Consider the following 26,060-nt stretch of genomic DNA (forward strand, 5'->3'; position numbering starts at 1 on the left):
AGCCCTGAAAAGGGTCATTTGCGGGGCATGCCCCAAATAATTCACCTCTTTTGCCTGTAAAAAAAACCATACAATACCCCCTCAACATTACAACCCACCACCCACATACCCCTAATCTAACCCAAACCCCCCTTAAATAAACCTAACACTAAGCCCCTGAAGATCTTCCTACCTTATCTTCACCATACCAGGTTCACCGATCCGTCCTCCGAAGTCTTGATCCAAGCCTCTGAAATCTTCATCCAAGCCCAAGCGGGGGCTGGCGATCCATAATCCGGCTGAAGTCTTCTATCAAGCGGCGGCTGAAGAGGTCCAGAAGAGGATCCATCCTCTTCTTCCGACGTCCAACTGAAGAAAGAAAGTTCCTTTAAGGGACGTCATCCAAGATTCCATCAGCCAATCAGAATTTTCCTACCTTAATTCCGATTGGCTGATAGAAACCTATCAGCCAATCGGAATTCGAGGGATGCCATCTTGGATGACGTCCCTTAAAGGAACCTTCATTCTTCAGTTGGACGTTGGAAGAAGAGGATGGATCCGCGTCGGAGGTCTTCAAGATGGAGCCGTTCGTCATCGGATGAAGATAGAAGATGCCGCTTGGATCAAGATGGTTGCCGGTCCGGATCTCCTCTTCTTCCCGGATAGGATGAAGACTTTGGAGCCTCTTCTGGACCTCTTCAGCCGCCGCTTGATAGAAGACTTCAGCCGGATTATGGATCGCCAGCCCCCGCTTGGGCTTGGATGAAGATTTCGGAGGCTTGGATGAAGACTTCGGAGGACGGATCGGTGAACCTGGTATGGTGAAGATAAGGTAGGAAGATCTTCAGGGGCTTAGTGTTAGGTTTATTTAAGGGGGGTTTGGGTTAGATTAGGGGTATGTGGGTGGTGGGTTGTAATGTTGGGGGGGGGGGTATTGTATGTTTTTTTTTACAGGCAAAAGAGCTGAATTATTTGGGGCATGCCCCGCAAATGGCCCTTTTCAGGGCTGGTAAGGTAAAAGAGCTTTGAACTTTTTTAATTTAGAATAGGGTAGGGCATTTTTTTATTTTGGGGGTCTTTGTTATTTTATTAGGGGGCTTAGAGTAGGTGTAATTAGTTTAAAATTGTTTTAATATTTTTCTAATGTTTGTAAATATTTTTTTATTTTTTGTAACTTAGTTCTTTTTTATTTTTTGTACTTTAGTTAGTTTATTTAATTGTAGTTATTTGTAGGTATTGTATTTAATTTATTTAATGATAGTGCAGTATTAGGTTTAATTGTAACTTAGGTTAGAATTTATTTTACGGGTAATTTTGTAATTATTTTAACTATTTTAGCTATTAAATAGTTCTTAACTATTTAATAGCTATTGTACCTGGTTAAAATAAATACAAAGTTGCCTGTAAAATAAATATTAATCCTAAAATAGCTACAATATAATTATTTGTTATATTGTAGCTATATTAGGGTTTATTTTACAGGTAAGTATTTAGTTTAAAATAGGAATAATTTATTTAATAATAGTTAATTTATTTCGTTAGATTTAAATTATATTTAACTTAGGGGGGTGTTAGTGTTAGGGTAAGACTTAGCTTTAGGGGTTAATACATTTATTAGAGTAGCGGTGAGGTGCGGTCGGCAGATTAGGGGTTAATTATTGTAGGTAGCTGGCGGCGACGTTGTGGGGGGCAGATTAGGGGTTAATAAATATAATATAGGGGTCGGCGGTGTTAGGGGCAGCAGATTAGGGGTACATAAGGATAACGTAGGTGGCGGCGCTTTGCGGTCGGCAGATTAGGGGTTAATTATTGTAGGTAGCTGGCGGCGACGTTGTGGGGGGCAGATTAGGGGTTAATAAATATAATATAGGGGTCGGCGGTGTTAGGGGCAGCAGATTAGGGGTACATAAGGATAACGTAGGTGGCGGCGCTTTGCGGTCGGCAGATTAGGGGTTAATTATTGTAGGTAGCTGGCGGCGACGTTGTGGGGGGCAGGTTAGGGGTTAATAAATATAATATAGGGGTCGGCGGTGTTAGGGGCAGCAGATTAGGGGTACATAAGGATAACGTAGGTGGCGGCGCTTTGCGGTCGGCAGATTAGGGGTTAATTATTGTAGGTAGCTGGCGGCGACGTTGTGGGGGGCAGATTAGGGGTTAATAAATATAATATAGGGGTCGGTGGTGTTAGGGGCAGCAGATTAGGGGTACATAAGTATAACGTAGGTGGCGGTCGGCAGATTAGGGGTTAAAAAAATTTAATCGAGTGGCGGCGATGTGGGGGGGCCTCGGTTTATGGGTACATAGGTAGTTTATGGGTGTTAGTGTACTGTAGAGCACAGTAGTTAAGAGCTTTATGAACCGGCGTTAGCCCAAAAAGCTCTTAACTCCTGGGTTTTTTCTGCGGCTGGAGTTTTGTTGTTAGATTTCTAATGCTCACTTCAGCCACGACTCTAAATACCGGCGTTAGAAAGATCCCATTGAAAAGATAGGATACGCAAATGGCGTAGGGGGATCTGCGGTATGGAAAAGTCGCGGCTGGAAAGTGAGCGTTAGACCCTTTCCTGACTGACTCCAAATACCGGCGGTAGCCCAAAACCAGCGTTAGGAGCCTAACGCTGGTTTTGACGGCTACCGCCAAACTCTAAATCTAGGCCCAAGAGAATTAAGAAAATTTGATAATAGGAGTAAATTAGAAAGTTGCTTAAAATTGCATGCTCTATCTGAATCACGAAAGAAAAAATTTGGCTTCAGTGTCCCTTTAACATATGTGCCTAAAATGTAACCAAATGTGCAAAAAACCACAAGTGAATATTATATATATATATATATATATATATATATATATATATATATATATATATATATATATATATATATATATATAAAACACGGAAGGGAACTGCACTTCCGTGTTTTGTATTTCTCTGGGTGATTACATCCACCTGTGCACCCCTCCTTTGTTCTCAGTTTGTTTGGCTTTGTAAGCTTGCATGGTGTGGCTGTGTTAGGGACTCAGGCAGTGGAAAGGACCTTGACGTGGTGCCTGAGCTTTTCCCATTTGGCCCGATGTGGTAACTAACCTTTCCAGTTGTGATTTTATCTTAGCTATGAGCTAGCTGGTGAGTGCTGGGTGTTTCTATGTGTTGTATATATATATATATATATATATATATACAGTATATATATATATATATATATCTGTAAACAAGGGAGATAGGAAGCGCACAAAAGTACCTATATAGTGCAAATCAATTTTATTAAAACAAACACAAACACACGTGTTGTAAAAAACCTCCGTAGGGTGTCTACTCACAGGATCCAACCTCAAACAATGTGAGGTATGTAAAAGCACATAGAGATCAAAGTGTACAGCTGCAATTCACTGTTCACTGTAACCGGTTTGATAGTCACGGCTCTTTAACTATCAGAGTTGCTAGCAGAAATGTTGGCAGAAGTGCTGCAATGATTACCGTGACACCGCTGTTCTCCAGGAAGCACTGCTGTCCCACAAGCGTATTGAGTAGTGTATCTTAAACCGGGAAAATTCACAGAAAGCCAGTAAGGAAAGTCTTAAAGACCGCTCACACAAGTACAGCGGATTGCTGGTAACTGACGTAAGGTGGGCGTGGCCTTATGCATTTCGCACTTAGGCCACTCCAAGATCAAGACAGGTTTTTTGACTGGAGTTTCCTGATGGATGGTTGTTGGGTAAGTCAACTCATACATCAGGCCTATAATTTATTTTCAACCACAAAGCATCACATATCTGCATTCCAACACCTGCTCTACACACATTACTTGCATGCATGCCCACAACTTTTCGGCTTTGTTACAACTTTACCTGTCACCTACAGCCATCACTTGCATACTATATTGCATTACATGGTCTAAAGCTCACACACAGAAATTCAACCAAAGGTTGACCTTGGCATACAAATTAATGTCCTGGGATTCTTTGCTGCTATGCAACAAATCCCTCCACCACCCCCTTTCGCATAAGTAATCATACTGCTTCTCCCCTCCCCTGAGTGACACAGGATATAGGTGCAAAGCCTGCCTGCACACACCCAACACCCACAATTCTGGTTCAGCAGATAGAAACCCACCAGAAGTGCCAAACCATGACTGAGTATACCTTTGGAAAATTCATATAACGGTTTAGATTTTTAGATCACTCCAGTAGAACCATGCTCTACTCCCCTAAAAGGTCAGCAAGATTATCATGGCATGCTGCTTTGTGCACAATCTGGTGAAGCTTTATAGCCTTTTGAAGGAAGTACCATTGGACAGAGTTGTGGAGATGGAGCCTGAACCTCTTGATGGGCATGTGGAAAATCCAGGAGGCAGAAAGGTTTTAGACAACGTCATACACGGCAGTTCTTCCAAGGTACATGGAAAAATCTTTGAATGCTGACATTAACTATATCCATCAAGCATATCATATTAGTGATAACTTCATGGTTCCCACTTCCCAATTGTGTAATAGATGTGAAATCCATTTGCATAATATTATGATATATTTTACATATGTATGTGAAAGCATGTTTCAATTACCAATTATTCTTTCAAAGGCCCCATTTTCATGGACACTACATGAACAATGTTCCATTTATTTTTACCATAATGTTCATGGCACATTTCCTCGTTACAGACATATGAAGCAAAAGCAAACTACTTATCTGTACCTATTTGAATCTATCTATCTATCAATCTATCTAGATATCTATCATATATCTATCTATCTATTAACATCGACCTAATTTATTAAAGTGATGTTTCAGGACAATGAAGTAACCCTTCTTTAGACAAACCTGAATATCAGTTCACAGAACAAAAATAAACCCACGCAATTACAATACACCCACCCCTCTGACCAATTACCTCACCTGTTATCCCTAGCTACACCCTAACCCACCAAACAAAAATACCATTGTGTACATAAACCACAAAGTGTAAATAAAAGCGGAAAGTCATATTGTAAACTACCTATCAAGAGCCTATGTGTCTCACTACCTGCGTACATCTATGACATAAAATAGGGAATCGCATTATGAACAATCAATGTATCATATCACCGGTCTTAAGACCACGCCTACAGTACCATCATCAAGCTTCACCTCAGATCATACACACCCACCACATGTTTTACAATACACCTAAAACATTATGGGCCAGATGAAATAATGAGCACAAAATATTGCTTATGCGAAAGCGATATTTGCGCTCACATGAGTAATACCAGCACACGCAAATGTGCACTGATATTACAATTGAGGTGCAATGTGAATGTGACCTTGCATTTGCATTGCACTCTCTCTCTCTCTCTCTCTCTCTCTCTCTCTCTCTCTCCCATTTGAGCTCTTCCATTGGCTCAAATGGGAGCCTCGTTCTCATGGCATAAGAACTAGAGCAGTGAAGGGGGTAAGTCGCACAGCGATGTGCAGCAATTTTAAATATATATGTAAATTAATATATACATATATATTTATGAGTTATTTATGCGGTAGAAATAACCAGCCACCTGCAATGGCTGGTTATTTACAGTCCATTTAGACTGCAATCCACAATAAAAAAAAATGTAATAAAGAAAAGTCAGATAAAATGTTATGGACCATTGATGAAAAATGACTGAGGGCTATGACTAAATTATAGCCTTAGTGTTTAAAGAAAAAGGTGGGAAAGCATAGGTGAAGGGGCTGAGAATGCAGGAGTAAAGGGATTAATAAGGGGATTAATAAGAGAGTAAGGGGCCGATTTATGAAAGTGCGAGCGGACATGATACGATGTAGCAATTATCATTGCACAAGCAGTTCTTGTGAAATGCCGCCCCCTACAGATTTGCGGCCGCTAGCAGGGGGTGTCAAACAGCCCTATCATATAGGATCGGGCGGATTGAAGACCGCAGCCTAAGAGGCAGCGGATCAGTTATGGAGCAGCGGTCTTTAGACTGCTGCATCATAACTGCTGTTTCCGGTGAGCCTGAAGGCTCGTGCGGGAACAAGAGCATCAAGCTCCATTCGGAGCTTGATAATTCGGCCCCTAAGAATGAAATTTAGTTACAAGATCCTATCTCAAAACTATGGGCATTAATATGGAGTTGAGTATCCTTAGCAGCTATACCAGATGCAATTCATCTGGGAATGCTTTTCACAAAATATTGAGCGTATCTGTGGGAATTTGTGCCAAATCTACCTAAACAGCATTTGTGTGGTAAGGCGATGATGTTGGAAGATGCTGGCTTGCATTAAGCATTCCAATATATCTCAAAGGTTTTTAATAGGGCTGATGTCAGGGATTTGTTGCAGGCCACTCAAGTTCTTCCACACTTTGTGCACAGTCACGCTGGCGCAGGAAAGGGCTTTCTCCAAAATGTTGCCACAAAGTTGGAAGCACCCAATTGCCTAAAATGTCTTTGCATCCTTTTGTACTAAGATAACTCTTTAATGGAACTAAAAGGTGTACACCAAACCCTGAAAAACAGACCTAGATCATTATTCCCACCAAACTTTACAGTAGGCATTGTGCATTAAGGCAGGTTTCCTTCTCCTAGCATCCAACAAACCCAAGTTCTTCCATCAGAGTGCCAGATAGTGAAACATGATTCCTAACTCCGGAGAACACATTTCCACTGCTCCAGAGTTAAGTGGCAGTGTGCTTTACAATACTGCAGCCAATGTTTGGCATTGCACATGTTTATGTGAGGCTTTTGTTCAGCTGCTCAGCCACGGAAACCTATTTCATGAAGCTCCCAATGGACAGTTCTTGTGTGGATGTTGCTTCTAGAGGCAGTTTGGATCTCTATAGTGAGTGATACAACTGATAGGTGATTCATACCCAATACACACTAAAGCACTGCTCTGTGAATTTGCATAATCTACTAGTTTTTGACTGAGCTGTTGTTGCACCTAAATGCTTCCACTTCACAAAATAGTACTTACAGTTGACAGGGGAAGATCTAATAGGGAAAAAAAATCTTAAATTGACTTGTGGCAAAGGTGTCATCCTATGACAGTGCCACATTTAAATTCACTGAGCTCTTCGGCATTGTACTTCCAATTTCTGCCTTTGGAAATTAATAAGCTTTTAATGTGACTGAGCTCAATAATTACTAAGGATGTCCAAATACCTTTCAGCATATAGTGCACATATTATAAGACACATCCTTTGAAAGATAGTCTATCCAACCATTTAAATTAATTTAATATTTTTTTTTTTATAATAGTAAGTATCTCCTAGCCTCTTTTAGTTTTGTTGTAGATTATTACTTATATGAGCTGATAAATTGCAGGTATTCAAATAAATGGAAAAACTGGGTGTAAAAGTTGATGACTGTTTGAGAAAATCTATTTTGGATAAAAAAAAAAATTAGCAAGTATTTTATGTTTCATATTTCTTTTTTTTTACTATCTTTTTTTACTACAGTAAATATGTTTGTACAGGGGTAGGATCTTATATGAAGTGTCAAGCTGATTAAAGATACTCTTTTGTAAAGTTACAAGTAATGGTTAGTTTAAAATATATATATTATTTTTATGGTTAGATATTTTATTTATACTTATTTTCTGTATAAATTACAAGATAGTTTTTAAGTGATAACAATAATACAATATATCTTCTAATTTTCATTAAATAAATTTATATATAAAAATCCTAAAACTGGTATTTTTTTGTGGAAATTTAGCTGTTAAATAAGGTATCAAAAAAGTGTGTTTTAAATATATAGATATTATTTACTTCTACATTTTATTTCATAAAATTTTAATTACTTGGAAAAAATAAGGGGGTGGATATTATATAAAGACTATGGGCATATTTATCAAAGCGTCAATCTCAGTGCATTCATCGGCGTCAATACGCTAGCCAGACATCCCTGATTCAGATCCAAGTACGATTTCCTTATTTATAAAAAAAACCATCAAAAACACGTGCGTCAAGTACGGAGCGATGAGCATCGGAGTGTTGTTAACTAACAGTCATTGATGACGCGGTTATTCAGGTTTTTCCCAACTTTATTTATATCATTTCATTACTGTCCATGAACAAGCACATTTCTCTAAAGCTAATCTTTTATTTTTGATCTGTTAATGTCCAAGAAATAAATGGATTTATACCTCAACAAACAATATCTCATAGAAAACAGAATTGATGCTTACCTGATAAATTACTTTCTCCAACAGTGTGTCCGGTCCACGGCGTCATCCATTACTTGTGGGAAATATTCTCCCCCACAGGGAAAGGCAAGGAGAGCACACAGCAAGAGCTGTCCATATAGCTCCCCCTCTGGCATCGCCCCCCAGTCATTCGACCGACGGTTAGGAGAAAAAGGAGAAACTATAGGGTGCCGTGGTGACTGTAGTGTATAAAGAAAAAAAATTTCAACCTGATTAGGAAACCAGGGCGGGCCGTGGACCGGACACACCGTTGGAGAAAGTAATTTATCAGGTAAGCATAAATTCTGTTTTCTCCAACATTGGTGTGTCCGGTCCATGGCGTCATCCATTACTTGTGGGAACCAATACCAAAGCTTTAGGACACGGATGAAGGGAGGGAGCAAATCAGGTTACCTAAATGGAAGGCACCACGGCTTACAAAACCTTTCTCCCAAAAATAGCCTCCGAAGAAGCATAAGTATCAAATTTGGAGAATTTGGCAAAAGTGTGCAGAGAGGACCAAGTCGCTGCCTTACATATCTGATCAACAGAAGCCTCGTTCTTGTAGGCCCAAGTGGAAGCCACAGCCCTAGTAGAGTGAGCTGTGATTCGGTCAGGAGGTTGCCGTCCGGCAGTCTCATAAGCCAATCGGATAATGCTTTTCAGCCAGAAAGAGAGAGAGGTAGCAGTAGCTTTTTGACCTCTCCTCTTACCAGAGTAAACGACAAACACAGATGAGGTTTGTCTAAAATCTTTTGTTGCTTCTAAGTAGAACTTTAAAGCACGAACAACATCTAAATTGTGTAATAAATGTTCCTTCTTTGAAACTGGATTCGGACACAGAGAAGGAACAACTATTTCCTGGTTAATATTCTTGTTGGAAACAACTTTTGGAAGAAAACCAGGCTTAGTACGCAAAACAACCTTATCTGAATGGAAAACCAGATAGGGTGGATTACATTGCAAAGCAGATAATTCAGAAACTCTTCTAGCAGAAGAAATAGCAACCAAAAACAGAACTTTCCAAGATAATAACTTAATATCTATGGAATGTAAAGGTTCAAACGGAACCCCTTGAAGAACTGAAGGAACTAAATTTAGACTCCAAGGAGGAGTCATGGGTCTGTAAACAGGCTTGATTCTAACCAAAGCCTGAACAAAAGCTTGTACATCTGGCACAGCTGCCAGTCGTTTGTGTAACAAGACAGATAAAGCAGAAATCTGTCCTTTTAGAGAACTAGCTGACAACCCTTTATCCAAACCTTCTTGGAGAAAGGAGAGAATCTTTGGAATTTTAATCTTACTCCAGGAGAATCCCTTGGATTCACACCAGCAGATATATTTTCTCCATATTTTATGGTAAATCTTTCTAGTCACAGGTTTTCTGGCTTGGACCAGAGTATCTATCACAGAATTTGAAAACCCACGCTTGGATAAAATCAAGCGTTCAATTTCCAAGCAGTCAGCTGCAGAGAAACTAGATTTGGATGTTCGAATGGACCTTGTACTAGAAGATCCTGTCTCAAAGGTAGCTTCCATGGTGGAGCCGATGACATATTCACCAGGTCTGCATACCAAGTCCTGCGTGGCCACGCAGGAGCTATCAGAATCACAGAGGCCTTCTCCTGTTTGATCCTGGCTATGAGCCTGGGAAGGAGAGGAAACGGTGGAAACACATACGCTAGGTTGAACGACCAAGGCACCACTAATGCATCCACTAGAGTCGCCTTGGGATCCCTGGATCTGGACCCTTAGCAAGGAATCTTGAAGTTCTGACGGGACGCCATTAGATCCATGTCTGGAATGCCCCATAATTGGGTTAACTGAGCAAAGACCTCCGGGTGGAGTTCCCACTCCCCCGGATGGAAAGTCTGACGACTCAAATAGTCCGCCTCCCAGTTGTCTACTCCTGGGATGTGAATAGCAGATAGATGGCAGGAGTGATTCTCTGCCCATTGGATAATCTTGGTTACTTCCTTCATCGCTAGGGAACTCTTTGTTCCCCCCTGATGATTGATGTACGCAACAGTCGTTATGTTGTCCGACTGAAATCTTATGAACCTGGCTTCCGCTAGCTGAGGCCAAGCCAGGAGCGCATAGAATATTGCTCTTAGTTCCAAAATGTTTATCGGGAGAAGCGACTCTTCCCGAGACCATAGGCCCTGAGCTTTCAGGGAGTCCCAGACCGCGCCCCACCCCAAGAGGCTGGCGTCAGTCGTGACGATGACCCACTCCGGTCTGCGGAAACTCATTCCCTGAGACAGGTGATCCTGGGTCAACCACCAGAGAAGTGAGTCCCTGGTTACCTGGTCTACTTGAATTTGGGGAGACAAGTCTGTATAGTCCCCATTCCACTGATTGAGCATGCACAGCTGTAATGGTCTTAGATGAATTTGAGCAAAAGGAACCACGTCCATTGCTGCGACCATTAGTCCTATTACTTCCATGCACTGAGCTATGGAGGGTTGAGGAATAGAATGAAGAACTCGACAAACGTTTAGAAGCTTTAGCTTTCTGACTACTGTCAGGAAGATCTTCATTTCCACAGAATCTATTATTGTTCCCAGAAAAGGAACCCTTGTGGACGGTGACAGTGAACTCTTTTCTATGTTCACCTTCCACCCGTGAGATCTGAGAAAAGCCAACACAATGTCTGTATGGGCCCTTGCTTTGGAAAGAGACGACGCTTGGATTAGGATGTCGTCTAGATAAGGTGCTACAGCGATGCCCCTCGGCCTTAGGACCGCTAGAAGGGACCCTAGCACCTTTGTGAAAATTCTGGGAGCGGTGGCTAAACCGAATGGAAGAGCCACGAACTGGTAATCTTTGTCCAGAAAGGCGAACCTCAGGAACTGAGATGCTACTTGTTCAGAGCGGCAAGGAGAATGACTGGGGGGCGGAGCCAGAGGGGGAGCTATATGGACAGCTCTTGCTGTGTGCTCTCCTTGCCTTTCCCTGTGGGGGAGAATATTTCCCACAAGTAATGGATGACGCTGTGGACCGGACACACCAATGTTGGAGAAAGTTATTTTTATATTTATTTGTTATACAAAAAAATCTGTTATATGATACATTCACATAAATTAATGTGTATTTGTATTTCTAGAAGTCATGATATGCTTATCTTTTAATAAATGATTATTAATGCTAGAATTTGTACATATATCTTTGCACATAATTGTATATATATATATATATATATATATATATATATTATATATATATTATATGTGTGTGTTATGATAGAAATCTTTTGCAAACATATTTACATGTCCCTAAGCTCCTTTTTGTGTTCTAAACAATGTTGTCTATCATATCTCTGTGTTTATTTATACCACTATATGTATATAGTGCATGTAAATTTATTATTACAGGTAGCCCTCAGTTTACGCCGGGGTTAGGTTCCAGAAGGAATGGTTGTAAATCGAAACCGTTGTAAATTGAAACCCAGTTTATAATGTAAGTCAATGGGAAGTGAGGGAGTTGGGTTCCAAACCCCTCTCAAAATTGTCATAAGTAACACCTAATACATTATTTTTAAAGCTTTGAAATAAAGACTTTAAATGTTAAACACCATTATAAACAGTACCAAATAATCACACAACACAGAATATATAATTAAACTAAGTTAAATAAACAAAAACATTTGCTAAACTGCATTATAAACCTTATGAAATAATCACACAACACAGACTTTACTTGCATTTTCTGCAAACAGTTCTTTCTATGCATTCCAATCTGGACTGATTTATAGACAGGAAGATCTTGTTCCTATGAAAGCTGCTCGATAGCTCAGGTCTAGCTAGACATTAATTCCAGCCTTTTTGTGTGCTTGGCTTTGCATATCTTTGCTGCAACACAAGCGGACAGCTCCACCTACTGGCAATTTTAATCAATGCAATGCTTCTCAATGCTTTTCAATAGCAGTCACATGACTGAAAAAAAGGTTGTTATTCTGAAATGGCTCAAATTGAACTGACATGTATTCTGATCATGACTAATTGCGAATATAACATGTAATCAGGGTATCATATGTATTTATTTGTAATCAATGGATATTTTAAGAGCTGAGCCAGTTTTCTCTCTGCACCTGTGTAACCCCTCCTGATCGCAATCTAGTTTTAAAAACCACCCCTACACAGGTGTTATTAAATGGGCTGGCATATAAGATGACATTTCTTGCTGAAAAAGAAATTAAAGAGAAGGAAGAAATACACTGAAAATAGCAAGAGATGATTTTAATTTCTGCTGTATCTGAATCATGGCAGTTTAACGTTAGGTGGGCTATCCCTTTGAGCTATCATTTTAAGATTATATTGAATCAAACATCAATCGATTTTTAAAATCATTGTTTAAAATATTACACTGTGTGTCCTAATGTCAGCATCAATGTTTATCTTTAATACAAATTTCACATATACATACTTTCAAAGTATAATACACAATGTAACAAATGGCACTTACAAGTTCTGATGAGTGATCAATGACACAAGTATCTAGCAATTTGGTTCGTTAGTGATAGTTTAAAATGTATATTTGAATCAGATTGGCTGATGTCATAAATTATGTGATTATGCATATTCCAATCAAAAGTGGTTTAAAAAATATACCAGTGTGTGGGTTGTTTAGGAGTTTGCGTCAAAATTGGTGTGAAGTGGAGAGTGAGACTTTTATTACATGGCTTAAACATGGTGCACATAGATTTAGCACAAAAAATAAAAAAGGAAGTTAGCTATATTATGTTGTGTATTTATTTAATTTTTATCTCTATATCTATTAAAGCGACAAGTTTTGGGCAAAACTTTTCAACAAATTTGTAGAAATAATATTGTCCCCTTGCTTTGCAATGAGAGACACATTTCTAGCATAATCCATAAGTAGTAATGTCTCATTTTTATCCCTATATCTACTAGTTTACCAAATGTGGAGCAATAATATTGTTTAATTTAGAAAGGATACACAATTTTAATAGAATTTCTAATTTACTTTTATTATGTAATATACTTCATTCTCTTGCAGCATCGAACATAAGCTTTCTGTGTTTTCAGACTCCCATTGAGTTCTATGGCATCCGCGACCTCAAGGGTGGAGGATTGAAAACTAGGTGTGCTGCGTCGGAATACACAGAAGCGTAACTGCTAAATGTTTGATACATTTGGAAAAAGCTCAAATAGAGTTGAATCTGAATAAGAAACATCTGTAATGACGCAAGCATCGGTCTGCATCGGCTTGAGATCGTGGGATCGTATATAACATCACAAATTTTAACATTTGCCGATCTTGATGCTTTGATAACTATGGCGGATCAATCTTGTGACAAATACAACGCAGAATTTTCAGTTGACGCTTTGATACAGTGTTAATTTTGACGACAAATTTCAATTTAGTCTTAGTTTTAGTCTTTTGACTAAAATGCCATTTTAGTTTTAGTCGTATTTTAGTCATCTGAATTGTTTTAGTTTTAGTCTAGTTTTAGTCGACTGAATCTCCAGTAGATTTTAGTCGACTAAATCTCTAGTATCTACTGGAGATTTAGTCGACTAAAATCTACTGGAGATACAGAAGTGCAACTTTAAAATATAAAAAAAAACAAAACTGTAAACTGTATTGGCTGTATTGCACATATTACCCAATATAAAAACTTTAACAGTTCTCTGTTAATAATTAAAACAAGTATCAAGTAACTCAACATAACAAAAAGTTTCTGCAGCTAGCACAGGCACAGCATAACTTAAATCCATACTCATGGGTTATGCTTATTTCTATAGGAAGAATCAATTGATTGTTCACAGATTCGAAACATTTTCGGCAACGAAATTATCACTGCTCTAGAACTTTGAAACAAATTATATAGTCCTGGAGTAAAGGTTTATTAACCTGATTTGATTTATGGTATTAAGGTTTGAACATGCAATACAGATTTAACAGATTTAACTGTTGTGGTATATAACATGTCTTTATTTATCTTAAAATTTAATAAAATTAAGTTTAGTAAATTTTACAAAAGAGCAGTAATTGGATAGGGATTGATTAACACCTTGCATAAAATGTTTTTGTCAGCAAATTTTGATTTAGTTTTAGTCATAGTCTTTTGACTAAAATGTCATTTTGATTTAGTTTTAGTCATAGTCTTTTGACTAAAATGTCATTTTGATTTAGTTTTAGTCATAGTCTTTTGACTAAAATGTCATTTTAGTTTTAGTCGTATTTTAGTCATCAGAATTTCTTTAGTTTTATAGTCATTTTAGTCTAGTTTTAGTCGACGAAATTAACACTGCTTTGATAAATAAGCCCCATTATAGCATTTCCGTGTATATTTTACATTTGACTATATACATATGTATGTATGTATATATATATTTATATAGAAAGTTAAAGTTAAGCCAGCACTGCAACTTCTTGATAAAAAGTCCAATTTTATTTAAATTTCCATGAAAAGAGAACAAAAATAAAGTGCAAAAAGCTCTTAAGGTGATAAATAAAATTGGACTTTTTATCAAGAAGTTGCAGTGCTGGCTTAACTTTAATTTTCTACAAAAGAATTTTCCCTTTTGAGCTGAGCACCTTTTTGGGTCCAATATCACTGAGATGCACTGTTCATTATATCACCTGTGATTGGAGGAGGTGCACACAGAGGCAGCACTAACTATCTGGTGCAGGAGTGAGAAACAAGCCCTGCACAGGTGCTACTGAGGATCTAACAGGCAGTGGTGAGCCGACGAGAAGCACAGTACAGCAATCCCCCGAGAGGCTAAGTATCATTCCGGCTGGTGAAGCAACCCTGAGTCACACACGGCTGCGGTGGCGGCCGTTGGGACAACGTGAGATATTGAGCTGAAAGAGGCTGGAAGTAAGTTTTTACCCTTATCCTGGGGGAATTTTGCCATTAGAGGAGCTCAGTGTTCGGCAGTCCCACGCCCTGCTGGTAATTGTATCAGTAACTGTTAGTAAGCCTGGCTTGTAGTTCGAGCACCTGCTCATAAGGGTTTTGAATCTATATATTTATATATATAAAGATTAAATTTACGTACAAGAGTTACATTATTTTACAAGGTTTATTTTTTATATATATCACCAATTGCTATTGAGTATTTTACTAAAAAAGTTCATAAGTGATCTCAGCAGGCTTATTGATCTTGCATAAGCAAGTGTGATGGTTGGGATGAGTGGAACTCAATATGCAGAAATAGATTTACCAGAAACCAAAAATCTTTTAAAAGACTTTAATAAAGCAAGAGAAACAAAAAATAATAATTAGTGAATATCAAGGGTAAAACAAGAGCAGAGTCCAGGTACAGGCCAAAAGTCAGGTAATGTGAGATCAGTCCAGAAACTAGGTACCTAGTGGGCAAACAAGAGCAGAGTCCAGGAAAAAAACAAAGGTCAGTAATCGTGAGATCAGTCAAACAACTAGGTACCAAGGGGGAAGGATTCGGTTAAGATGCCACAGGTACAACAAGCATAAGAGATTCAGCAGGCACAGGAACAAGGTAAGAAGAAGGTGCATCTCTCAATTACTCAGCCCAGAGAGATGGGCTAAGTGTATTTATATAGGAACTCCCTCACCTGTAGCCATTTAGGTTGGAGGTCCTGTAATTAAGTATGGGCATTTTAAATTCATCTAGGGAGAGTAGCAGCCAATGCAGAAGACAGAATTCAGTGTTCCATGGAAGAACGCTGTTGTGGGATCAGTTGTTAGGTAAGCTTCTGACAGTAGGCTTATTGATCTTGCATAGTTTTTATATAATGGGCTAGATTACAAGAAAAGTTCAAGGGGGCATTATCTTTTTTGTAAACTCATGCAAAGAATATTGCATGATATTATCAGAGGATGGTTAAATACTTTATCAACAGCATCTTAAGACATCCTATAAGAGTAATGGATAGTGCAGGGAGCACTATTAGTGTGCTCACTGTGCTTGTACTATAAGTGGCACGTTAAGTGTAATGCTCAAGCCCAATTCAAAATGTACAATTTAGAACTTTCGAGACCAGGGGATATATCTATTAAGCTCCGTACGGAGCTTGAGGCCCCGTGTTTCTGGCGAGCCTTCAGGCTTGCCGGAAACAGAAGTTATGGAGCAACGGTCTAAAGACCGTTGCTCCATAACCTGTCCATCTGCTCTGAGGCGGCGGACAGAAATCAACCCGATCGAATACGATCAGGTTGATTGACACCCCCAGCTAGCAGGCGAATGGTCACGAATCTGCAGGGGGCGGCATTGCCCAGCAGTTCACAAGAACTGCTGGTGCAATGATAAATGCCGAGAGCGTATGCTGTCGGCATTTATCGATGTGCAGCAGACATGATCCGCTATATCGGATCATGTCCGCTCGCACAATCATAAAAATGCCCCCAGAAGTAAAACATAATCACTTGCTAGCTTGCATAACAAAACATATATGTGTGTGCATGTGTGAAGTGTTATATTCTTAATTTCCATTGAACTAGTATAGGAGAGAACTATATGAAGAACTACTCTATTTGCCACTACTGGCTTAGCGCTTGAGTGATATCTTATATGAATTCTACTGCTCGCCCCTATAAAAGTATTTTATGAGAAGGATTTAGTGCACTCACAATATTGGACATGCAGATGTAACTGGATGCTAAAACAAAATAACTTAAGACTTTAGAATGATCACAAAAATAGAAGATCTATATCTTTATGCTCCTCTTGTAATTTATAGTTTGTTCAGGGTAATATATGTGCATAAAAAGTATTGCTTAGAACAGTGGTTGCCAACCACGGTCCTCAAGGACCCCCAACAGTCCTGGTTTTCATTATAGCTGAACCAGTGCACAGGTGAAATAATCAGCTGATGGATGAGAGCAGGTTGGTTACAGATCAGCTGATTACTTCACCTGTGCACTGGTTTAGCTATAATGAAAACCAGGACTGTTGGGGGTCCTTGAGGACCACGGTTGGCAACCACTGGCTTAGAAGATCAGTGTGGAAGTCAAAAGTTTTCATTATTAACTATTCAACTAGACAACACAAAAAGTTTGCAATTGGTGTAGCTTTAAGTAAATTCTTTCCTTTTTATTCTAGAAGTCCAGGGTTTGAGTCATGGTAACAAGCTATAATTTTTTGTAATACATTTCTGTTATAGATAAAGTTTCATAATGTACAAAAAATGCCCAGGCCAAGGGAGTCAAACTGATATCTTATTTAGCTTCTGTTGTTAATGTTCTTTTAATCTTTTTTTATTAGGGGCTAGATTACAAGTAGAGCAGTATTTAGTACTCCCGCTTGAGTGTAAACAACAAGTAAGCTTTCTGTATGTGGTTTAGCGCACGCATTACAAGTTGAATAATTTTTTGGAGTGCGATCGAAACCTGACGCGCTAACTTCAGGACTTTTGATACCTTAACCATGTTTCCTCATAGACTTCAATGGAGCTGGATTTTCAGAAAAAAACAAACACTTATCGCCCACGCGCTAACTCAATCATGTTTAGCCAAGTGCACAAACCTCAAGGTAAATTATAAATATTTCACATAGAAGAATTTTTTAATTTATTTTAATATAGATATAGATAGATATATACACATAAGTAGACATGTTTATGTGTGCATATATATTTTATAGAACTTTCCTTTCAAACACCTTGTCATATACCTTATACATTTGAACCCTTATAACTTTTTAAATTAACATTTATATTAATACTATTTATCAGAAAGTGTTTATATAAATGTAACTGTATTTTTAAATGTATTTATGCTGTGTTTAGCGTGCATTTTTGTTTTAAAAACCTAGCCCGGGGTCTTCAGTCGCACTTATCCAACAATGCCAAAATTACGGATAGATTACGAGTTTTGCGCTATACCGGGTGTGTAAATAACTCAATAAAATGAGCGGTATCTCACTTTCCATAGCGCTGCCATTACGAGTTACTGAAAAACTTCCTTGTGCTGTGCGTTATGGTGCGTTAAGCTCCATACCGCACAAAAGCCAAAGGCTAAGTTTATGTGCTCGTGCATGCTTTCCCCCATAGACATCAATGGGGAGAGAGTGTTAGAAAAAAAAACAACCTGCGATCGCAGAATGGCAAATCATCGTAACGCAACCCCATTGATGTCTATGGGGGAAAGAAGGTTAAGTTTAAACCTATCACCTTTACATGAACCTCTAGTCTAAACACCCCTAATCTGCTGCCCCCCGACATTGCTGACACTAAATAAAATGATTAACCTCTAAACTGCCGCTCCGCATAGCTAACACCTAAATAAACCTATTAACCCCTAAACCGCCGGCCCCCCACATTGTAACTAATAAACTAAACCTATTAACCCCTAAAACGCCAGACCCCCACATCGCTAAACACTAAATTAAACTATTAACCCCTAAACCTAACACCCCCTAACTTTAAATTAAAAGTTACAATATAACTATCTTTAAATAAATAAAAACTTACTTGTGAAATAAAAAAACAAACTATTAATTAACCTAACATTACTATTCTAATATAATAATAAAAAACTACCAATTAAAAAACGTAAATTACAAATTTAAATAAACTTAATACTACGAAAAAAAATAAAAAATCTAAGATTACAAAAAAATAATAAACACTAAAAATAAAAAACGAAATTATCAAAAATAAAAACAATTACACCTAATCTTATAGCCCTATAAAAATAAAAAAAGCCGCCCCAAAATAAAAACACCCCCTAACCTAACAATAAACTACCAATAGCCCTTAAAAGTGTCTTTTGTAGGGCATTGCCATAAGTTAAACATCTCTTTTACATTAAAAGGGGTTTTTACGGGGGGCATGTCCGTGCAGTGTCCAGAATAGGACGCATTTTCTGAAGGCTCCAGCAAGATCCTTAATAATCCGCCGATTATTATACTTTTAACGGCTGGAATAAGAGTACATTTTACAAAGCCTAATAGCTCTAGTAACTGTGATCTAGTGTGCCTTTTCCTGGCTGTTTTTATGACACTGGGAGCCCAGATGGGAACATATAAGCCTTAGGCGGCGGCTTGCTACTACAAGGCATACACCTCCCCCCCCCCCGGGAAGAGCCGGGTCATCAGTGCTGCCTGCATAGGTGGACTTACTGAACCTCTTCAATATTTATCACTGACTGGACAATAATCTGACCTGCTGTCTAGCACAATATTTATTGCAACCAGAATCAGGAAAGAGAGAAGACATAACTTTAAAGTGTGGCAGACATGATGGAAGAGAACTGTCTAGAATACACCGAGGACTTTCCTACAAAACTAGCGTCCCTCATGCACAAGCTTATAGAGGGGGCTCCATATGATTACTTGATGGAACGCATATCAGAGGAAAGAGATATAGTGAGCCACTCGAAGGAACAAGCAGAGACAAAAAAGGACAACTGCACCAGCACTGCTGATGACCTACCTATACCGAGAGAGCAGCTCAGTGCAGAGCAGGCCTCTCTGGCCTCAGACACATACAAAGCGGAACCTCCACGCATCACTACAGCCCTGAAACTACCGGTCACAGCTATGTTGCCAGCCCGAGGAGGACTCAAATCCTGGATCACACGGCTGGGCTCTCAAATTATGGAGGACACCTATAGCGGAGAGCGGCGACGGGGGGCTGCCCCGGCAATAACCACATTGTACAGGGAGCAGAGAGGAATGCCCAAAAAGCGCAAAATCACAACCGGATCAGACCTCCTGCCGACAAACGAACCCGGGGTGAAAATAAATATGTTAACAGCTACGGACCTCAGATCCCTTGCAGCCCGCGTGGTCATAGGCCCCGAACAGACTTTCCTGAAGAGACACTGGGGTTGAGATACAACTTTTACTGGTAGCGTCAGTATGAGACGTCCTGTTATTTCTGCATATTTGTTTAGCTCAGTTTAAGGAGCATGCCTAGAATGTTAAAGTTAGAAATGTTAGAATCATCCTTTGAATATGCATAACTTGGATAAGTTTACCATGGCACTTAATACCACTGTTTATAATCTGCAGACACACATAGGGATTAGGTAATATGAATATCAGGCAGTGTTAATTTGCAGATACAACAACCTCTTATCAAATATACAAAACCATGTTTATCAGAGGTAGATAACAGAATAATGTTCTGCATGTCCAGATATAGCCTTTTATAGTATCATATTTTATTTTGATGTAAATGAAAATAATGCTAGTTAAAAATGAGGAGAGTTGCATGTCAATATGCAAACACATCTATGTCTCTCATGACTGTATTGTATCCTGCCTGCATTTTTCATCAGAATGTATACGGTATATATATATATATATTGGAATCCTTCTGTTATGAGTTAACTATTTACCCTCTGAATATACACAACTTTGATAACTACACTACTTAGTTCAACTGAAGCCATTGTTTATAATCTGCAATGTATCCTAGGGACCTCAGAGTAGGTAACATGAATATCAGGCAGTGTTAATTTGCAGATACAGCAACCTCTTGCAGGGGAAGAAACCTTAGGTATAAATCATATCCCTATACAGCAAAATTCTCCTTATTCTTAGAATTATATGCTTGCTCACAATATCAAATATACTTACAAAACCAGGTCTATCAGATGCAGATAACAGAATAGTACTTTCCTTGTCCAGATATAGCCTTTTATAGTATCATATTTTATTTATGAATATAATGCTAGTAAAAAATGAGGATAGAAGTCTGTCAATATGTAAACACAAATATGTTCCTATGATTTTACTGTATTCTGCCTGTATTTTTTTATCAGAATGTGTATCATATAGATATGTATATTGGAACCCTATTGTTATGCATAAAATCCTCAATAAAAATATTTAAAATAAAAAAGGGGTTTTTACAAAGTCCCCCCTAAAATAAAAACCCCCCACCCAACCAACCCCCCAAAATAAAAAAACCTAAGTCTAAAAAAATCCTAAGCTCCTAATTAAGGGGCATTTGTATAGGCATTGCCTTAAATGGGCATTCAGCTCTTTACACTGCCCTTAAAAGGGCATTCAACTCTTTTACAGTGCCCATCCCTAATCTAAAAAAAACCCCCACCAAAAATAAAAAAAAATAAAAAAATAACACTAACCCCATAAAATCTACTCACGGTTCCTGAAGTCTGGACATCCATCTTCATCCAGGTGGCGAGAAGTCTTCATCCAGGCAGCGACATCTTCATTCATCGCGGGGCCATCTTCTTTCTTCATCCTAGTGTTGCAGAGCTGTGGAGGCGCGGAGCTTCTTTCCCGGCCTCGTGGACATCCAGCGGAGGATCCTCTTCATATGGTCACCACCTTACACTGAAGCTTGAATGCAAGGTACCTGTTTAAATATGGGGTACCTTGCATTCCTATTGGCTGACATTTTCAAATCTGCCAATCGGATAAGAGCTACTGAAATAATAGTTTTAGTTTATTAGTTACGATGTGGGGGGCAGCAGTTTAGGGGTTAATAGGTTTATATAGTGTTGTCAATGTGGGGGGCTGGCGGTTTAGGGGTTAATAGGTTTATTTTAGTGTTGGTGATGTGGGTGGGCGGCAGATTAAGGGTTAATAGGTTTAATATAGTGTTTGCAATGCGGGAGGGTGGCGGTTTAGGGGTAAATAGCATGGGCGTCCAGAGGGGTGCAAGAGGGGGCAATTGCCCCCCCCCCAATTTTCCTCCCCACCTGGAGTAAAACTGCAGGAAAAAAAGACAATAGAATGTCAGTTTTTATGCCTTTTAATTCTTTCAATGTAGTTCAGTGTTAGAGGAAGAAGCACAGTATTCTGGAAGTTACAAAGCATTCTGGAATTTTTAGTTCAACCTATGCTTCTCAGTATTGTGTAACTGAAGTTCTGGACTCTAATTCCCAGCATGCATTATTTCCCTCCCTCTCTTGAACTGGTGATCCTATGAAGGAACATAAGTGTTCATGTGTGAAAAAAAACAGCCTCTCATAAACAGCCAAAGTCTGTTACAGCTACAATTTTTTTTTTACCAGTTACACAATCAGGAGCAGCAGCATCCAGCAATGCTGATTGACACCAATGAACAAGCAAAGTGTTGCTAACTACTGCTGCTACCACCTGTATAACTGCTAACAATCTGTGTGTACAAAGCAACAGTAGAATGTCAGGCAGCTTGCATGAGGAAGGGAAAGGAAACAGGACTTACAGGGAGCTAGGTCTGCCTAGTATAGCTCGACAGATGGTATATAGGAGCGCCAATGGCTAAGGTATACAACAGGTTAAACATGTTATAATACACTACTGAGTATGTGTAGTCAGGGTGACTTGATTTACTTAACACAGGCAATGAAATAAAGACTAAATAGATTAAAAATATTTAATCAACATATATTAAAACCATTCAAAACACAGGACAGACCAATTATTGCACTTAAATTATTACTTAATAAAACACACATTCGGTAAAATCACTAAAATCAAAAATCAGAGGAATTACACTTAACTAGATCCATAGACCCCCAAAACTGGGTGGGTACTTTAGAAATGTATAATGGAAATTGATATGCTATTTACAGCACAAAAAATGGGAATTGATATGCCTTTTATAGCTCAGAGAAAATGATGATGTGACCCCAAAACCTGATAATTTCCTTTTCTTCTGATTGAAAGAGTCCACAGCTGCATTCATTATTTTTGGGAAATAAGAACCTGGCCACCAGGAGGAGTCAAAGACAACCCAGCCAAAGGCTTAAATACCCCTCCCACTCCCCTCATCCCCCAGTCATTCTGCCGAAGAAAAATGAACAGAAGAAGAAATATCAGGGTGAAAGCTGCCAGAAGAATAATGATGCCCCACATAAAATTATGGGTGGGGAGCTGTGGACTCTTTCCATCAGAAGAAAAGGAAATTATCAGGCAAGCATAATTTATGTTTTTCTTCTTAAATGGAAAGAGCCCACAACTGCATTCATTACTTTTGGGAAAACAATACCCAAGCTATAGAGGACACTGCCAAGACGGGAGGGTACAATAGGCAGCCCATACTGAGGGCACCAGGCCTGAACCTCTACCCAATGAAAAACCCCGCTTCGTCCGAAGCCGAGAAAATGTTAAGAGGAAAAGCCCCAATGACACTGACTTGCAGTTAGTCCAGAAGCCAAACTAGAGACCGCAAACAGACTCGACCGAGCCAACAGTCCTCCAGGAGAAACCGTCACACAACAAAGGTCCCCCACCGCCCATCTTCACAAATGAAGGAGACACCAGCCGACACCCTCAAGGGAACAAGGCAAAGGAGAACCAAGGAAATCGAAAGGTCACCTAATCCAAAAAAGAACCCCTCCAAGAGTAAGCCCAGCTCACAGAGACCCAAAGGGACTCAAACAGGGAAAGGAGGCCACACCTATACCAAGCAAAACCCGGGATAAGACCGGGCACAGAGACAGAACAGACATCTCTCCAACATCCTGCAAGCACGGAATGCAACTGAAGAGGCAAAGTCCTCCCAGTGTCTGACCATAGAATACCAAAGCATTAGACCATGAAAAAGTGTGTAACAGGATGACACAGAGGGTACTTGCGAGGAAGAAGAAGCAGTCAAGCAAGAAACAGACCGCAAAAGCAACCCTCAGACAGAGGGCACGCTCCAGGCAACCTTATTCACCTGACCTATACACAGGTCCCTAAAAAGGGGAACACAAAACCTCAATCAAGGCCCCCCAAGAAGGAGAGTATACCCCCAGAACCTGAAGGAAGAGTAAACCCTCTTCTGAAATCAATGGAGCAGGTTGAAAGGAAAATCTATACCCTAGCAGACTGAGCTAACAGGATAGACTCAATAAAGCTGTCACATCCAGAGGAGACTGCAACCCGAATGCAGTGCCTTAGACCACTCGGCCATCCTGACCTGCAGACCCACACCCAGCTGGACCAACCCAGCCTCAGGGATCCAAGACAGGGGAACAAAAGAATCCCAAACAGGTACAGGAACGAGCATAAGGATAGCACAGCCATCCCCACAGAGTACATGTACAACCCGACTCTGAAAACAGACAACATGGCCATAGACCTAAGGATCTATCAAAATAAGGGCCCAACAAGTCTGCTTGGAGCCAACAAGACCCCAGGGGGAACCACCCCACCTTTCCGCCTCCCATTCAGGAGAACCCCAAGCAAGGACTCTATCTCCATAGAAAGATCTCAAACAAATGACAATCAGGAGATTACTTCATCCCCACATGTCTAATGAGGTGCACCAATCGAATTAGCAGACTGAAAATCCCCGTATCTGGTAACGATAGGGTCATTCAATAACTGAAAAACATGTCTGAGCAATACGCTAAGTCGCGCAATCCTGTAATGAAAGGCACAACACTCAGGGTCAGTTACACCCGGGGGGAACTGTAGAGGGATAATAGGGCACGAGCACATTCTCAAATAAACGTCTGGACTCTGCAGACAAACAATCGCCAACATTATGTGGAAGTGAAAACATGCTGCAACCTCCGGGGGGAACACGCCACCCTGCATGGAGGAATCAGAACCTGGGTCACCCGCATGTGTAGAAGTATGAATTGGTAGGGAACTCGCCTATCGGAGGACAGGACCCCCAGAGGCGTAATGCTCTGCAGTCCCTTGATTCCCAGAGCCCGAGGAACCAGACGCTCTGAAATGGCATACGGAACAAAAATGGTTGACATGTGTCAACAAGGCCAATCCGGATTTGTCACCGGACATAGAATAAGAATCTGAAATCAAAATAGTCTCAGTATCAGAATCCTCCGTAACTGAATCTGAAATTAGCACAGTCTCAGCATCAGAATCCTCCATAACTGGATAGAGGATATATAAATATGGACTAAAGTAGTAAAAACAAAAAAAGGCACCTGACACCCCCAATGGCTGGGCCACTCGCCACCTCCTATGACCAGACCCCTGCGGACTAGAATATTTCCTTTGCCACATGGTCGGGAATGCGGAAATGGAAAATGAAACATAACCACGTCTGAACACAAGGTGAACCGTACAGTCCAAAAAAGCGCGCCCAACCAAAAGGCTGCGTCACTTCCAAAGGCCTCAATGTTCCAAACCACGAGCCCATAAACATTACACATAAGCAGGTTGAATCACATAAACAGAATTATAAACCCTCCTGTTCAATAACCCGCCTCAGGAGATATTAACCCTTGATTCCAAGATACTACAAGAGACTCACTGACGGATAGTAGCATTGCCTCCGCCAAGGACTTGAGAGAAGAAAGCAGGCAGCGGAGCGAAGTTCGACAACGCTGATTGCTTGAGGAGCTGTTAATCTGAGTCTGGATGGTTTCGCAGAAAGACTCTCCCTGCATCTCCGGACTCTAACTTTCATCCAAGCCCTCACTGAGAGACTGACAGGACTACTTAAAACTCCTGTCCCATGCCGAAAAGTACTACCCTCCATAAGAGACAAAAAACAAAAATTAAAAATTCTGGACACTTCTCTGCCAACCTCCTGGGATGAAAGGCAAAGAATGACTGGGGGATGAGGAGAGTGGGAAGAGTATTTAAGCCTTTGGCTGAGTTGTCTTTGCCTCCTACTGGTGGCCAGGTTCTTATTTCCCAAAAGTAATGAATGCAGCTGTGGACTCTTTCCATTTAAGAAGAAAACAGTCTGCAGACAACAAGTGGCAGGCAGTATGGTACAAAGGCGTTCTCCAGGACCCTTTTTAAGACCTCACTTGCACCCTGGTGCATATGGTATTGAGTATAAAATGATAGGAAAACAGGTTAATGTGTCTATATGTGGCATATTTTGGTAGATTACATGATTTCAAGACCTATGAACATGGACTAAACTTTACTTTTATTTATGTGTAATACATTAACAATTGTAAGTATGGATAGGTGTTTGTCTTTACATGATTCTTTTAAAAATAAATAAAATAAATATATACATATATATATATATATATATATATATATATATATATATATATATATAGTATATATATTTATTATGAAGGTAAATAATTCAAATATT

This window comes from Bombina bombina, chromosome 1 (assembly GCF_027579735.1).
Source record: "Bombina bombina isolate aBomBom1 chromosome 1, aBomBom1.pri, whole genome shotgun sequence".
Taxonomy (NCBI): domain Eukaryota; kingdom Metazoa; phylum Chordata; class Amphibia; order Anura; family Bombinatoridae; genus Bombina; species Bombina bombina.